This window comes from Bos mutus, chromosome 13 (genome assembly GCF_027580195.1).
Source record: "Bos mutus isolate GX-2022 chromosome 13, NWIPB_WYAK_1.1, whole genome shotgun sequence".
NCBI lineage: Eukaryota > Metazoa > Chordata > Mammalia > Artiodactyla > Bovidae > Bos > Bos mutus.
Window position 1 is genome coordinate 46,034,785 of NC_091629.1, and position 9,283 is coordinate 46,044,067.

Sequence of the window (9,283 nt, forward strand, 5' to 3'; positions counted from 1 at the left end):
CTAGTCCCTTGCCCATCTATTAAGTTTATTTATGGCAGTGGTTGCCAAACTTTAGCATGCATCAGAATCTCCTGGAAGGCTCTATAAAACACAGATTGCTGATCCCCACCCCAGAGTTTCTGACTTAATAGAACAGAGATGGGGCCCAAGTACTTGTGTGTGTTTGTGTGTTTTTAGCATTTACTTATTTAATATTTTTTTAATCTTTATTGAATTTTTTACAATATTGTTTCTGATTTACATTTTGGGTTTTGGGCCACGAGGCCTGTGGGATCTTAGCTCTCAGCCAGGGATTGAGCTCACACCCTGTGCACTGGAAGGCAAAGTCTTAACCACTGGATCACCAGGGACACCCTAAGAACTTGTGGCTTTTAAAAATATTTATTTATTTATTTATTTTTGACTGCACTGGGTCTTCGTTGGTGGGCATGGGCTTACTCTAGTGGTGGCAAATGGGGGCTCCTCTTCGTTGCTGTGCACAGACTTCTCATTGGAATGCCTTCTCTTGTTGTGAAACACAGGCTCCAGGCCTCGCGGGCTTCAGTAGTTGCAATACACAGGCTCAGAGTTGTGGCTCATGGGCTCCAGAGCTGGGGCTCGGTAGTCAAGGTGCAAGGGCTTAGTTGTTCTGTGGAATGTGGAATCTTCTCAGACCAGGAATCAAACCCATGTCTCCTGCATTGGCAGGCGGATTCTTATCCACTGTACCACCAGGGAAGTTCAAGAACTTCTGTTTTTAACAAGTACTCGGATGATGGTAATGGTTCAAGGACCATACTGCGAACCACTGGTCTGTGGTATCTTCCTCTGAACAAATTTTTAATTTTTATATTTTCAAATTTATTTGTCTTCATTTTATGGATGAGGGAACTGGAGCTCAAAGTGGTGAAGTGAATGACCCCCAAGATCCACAGCGAGCTGGGATCTGGACCCATATCCGGCTCACCCCAGAGCCCAGGCTCCTACTGGCTCTGCTATCCTGTCTACCTACTTTTGGGATACATTGATCAGAGGCTGAGGTATTTAGACCTGAGGCCATGAGGTGTCCTGGTAAGTTCCTGAATGAGGCAGCCACGAGGGGGAAGTCCATTGACAAGGGGCAGAGACCAAAGAGATAGGGGTCCCTCTTAAAGGCCTGAGGGCTTTGCAAAAGGATCAGGCTTGGAAATTGGCCACAGTCTTAGCCTGGCACAGAGTCAGGACTGCTGAGAGGCACTGAGACAGCTCTTACCCCACAGCTCTGAGGATGGAGCAACTTCCCCTCATACCCTGAGGAAGTCCCTAGCCAGCCCGGAACTATCCTCTTACTAAAGCCATGTAACCCTTTGGTTTCTGAAGGCTGTGGTGACCCAGGCTCTGAGCATGGGGACTCTGGCCACACTTCCTCCTGTAGCCTTCAGAAACCCTGCCAGGGTCACTTCCCATCATGGTTCAGTTCCTGGCACTGCAAGACAGGAAACCCCCCTGGGCAGGGACAGCTGATTCCCAAAGACATGTAGGGGTGGTGTAAGGATGGAACTCCCCGACCAGCTGGATCCCCTGAGGACACTCCTGCCCCGTGGATGAGTGCCAGGCACTCATCCACTGCCTGGCACTCCAACTGTCTCCAACTGCCACTGCCACTGAAGTCCCTCCCACCTGGGGCCCTGGAGACTCCCAGCAATCCTTTGCAACTGCATGTTGGGGATGGGGTCTGGCACCATTATCATCCAGTCACTGTCATTTAGAGAGCCCCCACTCTGTGCCAGGCATTGTGCTAGACACTAGAGGGAGATACAGAATAATCTCTGCCTGCTGGGGGCTCCTAGGCTGATGGTCCCCAAATGATCACTACACAAAATTCTCAACTATAAAATCAAAGAGTGAAAAACTGGCTCTTTCTGGGGAAGCTGGAAAAAGCTGCTTGGAGGAGGTGACCTACAAGTGAGACCTTGAAGGACAAGGTGGGTTTTGGCAGGTTGACAAGAGCAGGGAGAGCCCTTCAGGTGGGCCCAGCATGAGTGTAGACAGGGGAACGTGGCACCCTCTGAGACACTTAAACACTCTGGCGCCAGGGTCAGACTTGTGGTTTTGAGTCCCAACTCTGTCATCTGCAGTTGGGTGACCTTGGGGTAAGCCCCTAAAGGTCTTGTTTTCCTCATCTATAATGTGGGGCAATAACAGCATTGGCCTCATAGGTCTCGTAGATTGCTGTGAGGCGTGAACAAGATAATCCACATAAAAGTGCACCTGCGGCTGCTGCTTGGTCGCTCAGTCCTGTCTGACTCTGTGTGACCCCAGGGACTGTAGCCTGCCAGGCTCCTCTGTCCATGGGATTCTCTAGGCAAGAATACTGGAGTGGTTTGCCTTGCCCTCTTCCAGGGGATCTTTCCAACCCAGGAATCGAACTGGGGTCTCCCGCATTGCAGGCAGATTCTTTACCAGTTGAGCTATCAGGAAAACCCCAAAAGCATCTAGTAAGTGCTTAATCAATGTGACCATGATTTATTTGGGAGGTACATGGGGTATGTGCAGTGAGGGGCAGGGCTTGTAGGGGAGGAAATCAGAGAAATGGACAGGCTGAGATGGCCCTAGAAGGGCAGGCTGGGAAGTATAGGCAGTGGGGAGTGAGCTAATGGGCTTGCATTTTCTCAAAATGAATCTAGCTGCTTAGAGGGGAGAAAAACCTGGGCCCTGGGGCCCTAGGGAGAGGGCTGGGACAAGGACCAGAGGAGAGATGCTAAGAACTGGCTCAGATGCGCTAAGAGGAAGGAAGAAGGGAGGGCAGGTTCAAAGGAGGGAGGGAAAGAGGGCTTCCTATCAGCTGAGAGACAGTAATATCTCATATCCTTTGATTAGACTCACTCATTCCCTCCTTCACTCATTCTTTACAACTGCTTATTTAGCACTTGAACATTGGCCTCATGGGGCTTCCTCTCTAAGGAGTTTATATTGCTATTAATGTTCCAGATGCAGTAACCAGCAAATGATCAGAAATTGACAGCCCCACTGCTGTGTCCTGGAGAGAGCATGGCAAACCACTCCAATATTCTTGCCTGGAGAATCCCATGGACAGAGGAGCCTGGCGGGCTACAGTCCATGGGGTCAAAAAGAGTTGGACATGACTGAAGCGACTTACCACATACGCACGCACTGTTGTGTCCTCCTATTTCTGACTTGCCTATTCGCAGACATTCCAGATGAAGGGCAAAATGTTTTAGAGCCAAGCCAGCCTGTCTTGTCTACTTCTTGCATTGGAAAGCTTGCTGTCTTCTGAGATAGTTCTTTCCATCTAGGACAAGGGCTCACAACTGCCTCCTAGCCCACCCTTCTCCCCGCAACCCCACCACCGGGTCTTAGCATCACCTTCTAGAACATTACATGGCATGGCTGCTCCCTTAACCCTTAGGTGGCCCTGCAGTGATGCACAGAAAATGATGTGACCTGTAGAAACTTCAGGCTTTCCTGGTGGCTCAGACAGTAAAAAATCCTGCCTGCAATGCAGGAGACCCAGGTTTGATCCCTGGGTCAGGAAGATCTCCTGGAGAAGGAAACGGCAACCCATTTGGTATTCTTGCCTGGGAAATCCCATGGACAGAAGAACCTGGCAGCTCGTGGGGTAGAAACTTCTCATTTCTGTCTCGAAGCAAATTGTTCCAAAACATTATTTTTGAAGCTTATCACGCAGACAGTGTCTTCGATGTATAAAGAGAACATTCAAATAAATAATAAGGACCCATAACCCAACAGAAAAATAAGCAAATTATTTTTTTCAGTTCACAGAAAAGATAATTGGTTCTGAAACTTGTGACACAATGTTCAACCTCACTCTAATAAGAAAAATGCAAATTAAAACTGCATTGAGAAGTCATTTTTTTTTTCAGTTACTAGACTGGCAGAGTTTGGAAAGTTTGACAACTTACAGTGTGGGTAGGTATGAGGAAACAGGCACTCACATGTTTTGGGTGGGAGGGCGAGTTGGTATAAACCCTACTTCACAATATCTAGCAATATTTTAAATGCACACACCCTCCGATGCAATGGTTTCACTGCCAGGAAGGTCTCCTGCATTCATACTCACAACATGGAAATGATGAATATACAAGGAAAATCACTGCAGCTTTGCTTCTAAGGACAAGAGATTAGAAACAAATCGAATGTTCAGTGATAGAGAACTGATTAAATAAACTGGGACTCGTGCAGACAACTGAATACCATGCAGCCATAAATAAGAATGAAGTAGTAGTGGTGTTGTCATTTAGTTGCTCAGTCATGTCTGACTTCTTTGCGACCTCCTGGACTGTAGCCTGCCAGGTTCCTCTGTCCATGGGATTTCCCAGGCAAGAATACTGGCGTGGGTTGCCATTTCCTCCCATTTCCTTCCCAGCCCAGGGATCAAATTTGCATCTCCTGCATTGGCAGGCAGATTCTTTACCGCTGAGCTACCAGGGAAGCCCAGCTCTCTGTGTACTGATGTGGAATTGTTTCTAGGATAAAGTAACTGGAAAAAAGAAAAGCAAGATACAGAATAATGCACTTTGGATGGTGCTATCCTTTTCTTTAAAGAGGGCAGAGAATGTCTTTGTGTCTCCGCATGGAATACATAGTTCTGGAAGGATATACAAGATAGGTAATAGTTGTTGTCTCTGAGCTGGAGGAATGTACAGTTGTAAAATATGGAGGAAAAGAAACTCTCTTTTCATGATGTATCTTAAATATTGTGCCATGAATATGAATTACAGAAAAACAAGTAAAAACCTGTTATTGCAGTATTTATCATACTCTACAACCCCATGTGTTTCAATGTCTACCTGACCTCCCCATCTCCATCTCCAACACATGCACACACACACAGATCTTGATCTTGTGAGGGGGATGGGAAGAATTGGTTGTGACTTATACTCCCTCCTGGAGCCCAACACAGCATCCAACACAAAGCAAGGGCTCAGAGAATCTGAATCCATATTCATAATGACTTCCCTCTCCAAGAAGCCCCCAAGTAATTTCACCTCCTGGCATTCCTGCTCTTGTGTGGACCACTCCCACATGGAATGGAGATGACCTGTGTGACCAGCGTGATGCATCACCTCCTCTCTCCAATCACTTGCTCTAGGGGAAGCCAGCCACCATGTCATATGCACACTCAGGCAACCTTATGGGGGGGTTCACGTAGTGAGCTTCTGGGCCTCCTGCCAATAGCTGTATGAGTGAATCATCCTGGAAATGGCTCTTCAGCCCCAGTCAATCCTTCATTTGACTGTAGACCAAGTTTACCTTGCCTATTTCAGAGAGACCCCAAGCCAGAGCCACTAAGCTAAGCGGCTTCCAGATTCCTGACCACAGAAGCTGCATGAGACAACTGTTTACAATGTTTGAAGCTGCTAAATTTAGGGGCAATTTTTACACAGCAATGTGTAAATAGTACAGTCAATGGTCTTCATTAAGCATCTAGGAAGGTAAGAAAGTATGTCAGTCGTATCTGACTCTCTGCGACCCCTTGGACTGTAACCTGCCAGGCTCCTCTGGCCAGGAAATTCTCCAGGCAAGAATACTGGAGTGGGTAGCATTCCCTTCTCCAGGGCATCTTCCCAACCAGGGATCTAATCCAGGTTTCCTGCATTGCAGGCAGATTCTTTACCATCTGAGCTACACTGTGTATCCATTCTGTGGGGAGTACAAGAAAAAAAGACATGATCCTGGCCTCAGGGGAGAAGGCCATGTGCACATTCATCCTTCAACCAACATTTATTGAGCACTTACTATATACCTGGCCCTGTGTGAAATGCTGACTCACAGAATGCTGGCAATTAAAATAGGACAAAACGGAACTCTCAGGATTGATGGCAATGTCTATTTTAATGGGGTTGAATTTATATAAATGTACAATCCATTTGCAAAAATTCAGCAAATGAACACTTAATCTTATGCAGTTTGTTGTACATATATTTTATATCAAAAATTTGTAAACAAAGATTGAACTAATTCACTCTGAAATACTTTTTAAAGAGGAATTGATGCGCAGCTAGATGGATAGACTTGTGATAAAGCAAGTAGAATGTTCATGGTAGATGCAGGTGGTGAGTATAGGGGTTTTGTTGTAAAAGTCTTTCAGTTTTGATGTATTTGGGGGAAGTTTCGCAATAAGAAACTTTAGGGAAAGGACCCTCCATAACCATACATACCAATCCTCTCATTTATTATTATTTTAATTACACAAATAAAAACAAATACAGTCTACTTTTAACAACTAGAGGGAATTTGTTAAATTCTCTGGTCCCATGGTACACTCTTCTTCAGTGACTATCTCTGTTCTTGTCGGCTGTGTATATAGGTAGACACAAAACAATGTGTTTCCCGTTTGTTTTTGTTTTTTTAATGAATAATGCTCTCTATACTATTCTGAAAGCATATATTGGGGCTATCTCCATGTTAATTCATACACAACGCCTCAGTTTTAAATTTCTGGGTAGGATGTGCCCTCTCATTCAAGATGTGAGTCTTAGAAAAGAGGTCTTTTTTAGGAATAGTGAGTTAAGACTGCCAGGAGGCGAACCTCCTGCCCGGGGTCCAGGCCTGGACTCACCCAGCCGTAGCTCGGCCACCGAGTGAAGGGGGCGGGGCTAGACCAGGCTGAGCGCGGGTTGGCGGGCAGGTCATGCTCTGCCCCGCCCATCTCCCCTCCCATCCCTCCGCCCATCTCTCCGCCCATCTCTCCGCCCATCCCTCCGCCCTACCTAAGGAGCCCCCTGGGCTCCCGCGCACCCGGACCCAGGAGGAAGTCCACGTAGCGCTTCCTCTTTGTTGGCCTCCGGAGACACCGGGGGAAGGGAGTAGGGTTGTGAAACCGAACTGTCCCCTACCCCTCCTCCCCGGGGGAGATCCATCAGCTGGAGGTGGCCACGCAGCTGGGGGCAGAAAAACAACTCCGTGGACACCCCCACCACCCCCGTCCCCGTTCTGCTCCGCCACACCCCTGAGCAGGAGGTCGGCTGCCGCTAGGGTAGTACCTGGGGTAGGTGAGCTTCCAAGACCCGCATAGGGCAATCTCCCTGGTCACCCTCATGAGAAAGTCCCAGCTCCTTATCCGCTGCTGCTGCTGCCATCTCCAGCCTCCGGATGTGCCTTGTCTTGCCTAGGGCTTCAGTTCAGTTCAGTCGCTCAGTCGTGTCCGACACTTTGCCACCCCATGAATCGCAGCACGTCAGGCCTCCCTGTCCATCACCAACTCCCGGAGTTTACTCAGACTCACGTCCATCGAGTCGGTGATGCCATCCAGCCATCTCATCCTCTGTCGTCCCCTTCTCCTCCTGCCCCCAATCCCTCCCAACATCAGAGTCTTTTCCAATGAGTCAACTCTTCGCATGAGGTGGCCAAAGTATTGGAGTTTCATTCAGACACCAACAAAAAGAAGGTTTGTGGTTCCTCAAACAGGCCAGTCTCCAGTCTTTGAAAGGCTGTAGTTTCTATCTTGAGGACCCTTTGCCATGACCTTCCACTGTTATCCTTTAAACCTCAAAGGATCACCTTCTCCAAGAAGTTCTCCATGATGCACCCCAGGCAGAGCCAGTGTCCCTCCTACTTGGTTCTACAACGTCATGTGCCTCTCTACCACAGAATTTTCCACTTCTGTGTCTAAGTTATTGGTCTAAGTTTCTGTCTCCCTAACTGAATTGCTTGAGGGCCAAGACTATCTTGTAAATTTTTGTCCTCCCAGCTCCTGGCTGCTTTCGGAGAGATTAAAGGACATGGGCCCCAGCCTTGCTCAGGTGAATTAACATAGAGAGAGCTGTAAAACAAGCTTGTAGAATAGTACAGAGAGTACATTAATTTTTTAAAAATATAACATGGTTATTTTTTTTACCTATGTGTGTGTGCATGCTCAGTCACTCAGTGGTGGGTGACTCTTTATGACCCTGTGGACTGTAGCCCGCCAGGCTCCCCTGTCCATGGAATTCTCCAGGCAAGAATACTGGAGTGCCTTGCCTTTTCCTCCTCCGGGGAATATTTCTCACCCAGGGATCAAATCCACATCGCCTGCAGCTTCGGTGTAGGCAGGCAGATTCTTTACCAGTGTGCCACCTACCTGTATTTGTATGTAAATATGTAAAGATAAGCCTGGAAGCTACACATAGTAAGCCCTTAATAAATATTAATAGAATTAATCAATGAATGGGTTTGGATCCTAGGCACTGTCATTCATCATTCTATTTGTTTCATTCATTCAGTTTCTCCATCTATAAAACAGTGTACATGAATAGTATCTGCATGGAACATGCCAAAAAAATGTAGAAGAGATAGACAACAAACAGGTTAACATAGATATGTATTAGAGTGCCTGGTGACAACAAGTTCCCTGGAGAAAAATAAGCCAGGGCAGGGGAAGAGGTGGGCTTGGCGGGGGCAGCTAGAGAAGGTGGAGACTGGAGGAGTTTTTTAAGAAGAGAAGTCAAGGATCTGCTAGGGGCTGTTGTGAAGTTCTCATGGGCTAAACTTCTCAGATTTTCATTTGCCTTTCTTGCAAAATGAGGGCAACAGTGACCTCCTGCCTGGGAGGGTGTAGCTGTGAAATGAACACTGGCTACTTGGCAACTAAAAGGGGAAATATCTGGGCCCTGAAATAATCATTGTGGCTCTCTTCCCCATCCCCTATCCTGCTTTGAATGTAGAATAATCAGCAGTTCCCAAAGCATCTGAAATAAATAAAATGCAAATATTCCTGGAAATAGGAAAATATATTTCTGAAAGAGCAGCCCTCTGACCCTCTGTAAAGTGAAGCCTTCACTGTTCTCTAAGACTGAGCCCTGTGTCATGTCCTGCCATCAGCGTCTCTCTCTCTCTGCTCTTCAGTCTCCAGGGCACACTTACTAAGTTTGTGTAGTTGTTACAAGCACAGCTTTTGGAGGCACACTGGAGGCTCAAAGACCTGGGTTCGAATTTGTTCTTGGCTGTGTGACCTTGGACAAGTGTCTTTACCCCTCTGAGCCATCCTCTTATAATCATCCCTGTTTCAAAGAGATTAAATGAGATGATGCAAGTGAGGGCACAGTAATGAGCTTGAAATGCAATGATTCAGTGACCTGGTGAGGTCAGCACTCTTACCATTCCACTTCACAGATGAAGAAGCATGGACAGAGAGGAGTTGCGTAACTTGACCAAAGTCACAGCTAGTGAGAAGCAGTCAGTCCAGTCTCAAGTGCCTTTGCTTCCATCATTCCTGCCCTGCTGGCCCCAGTGTCAAGTGCACAGACAGAACCTTTTGGGACTCTTCATCCCCTAAAAATCCTACCCAGCCTCAGTTCTATCT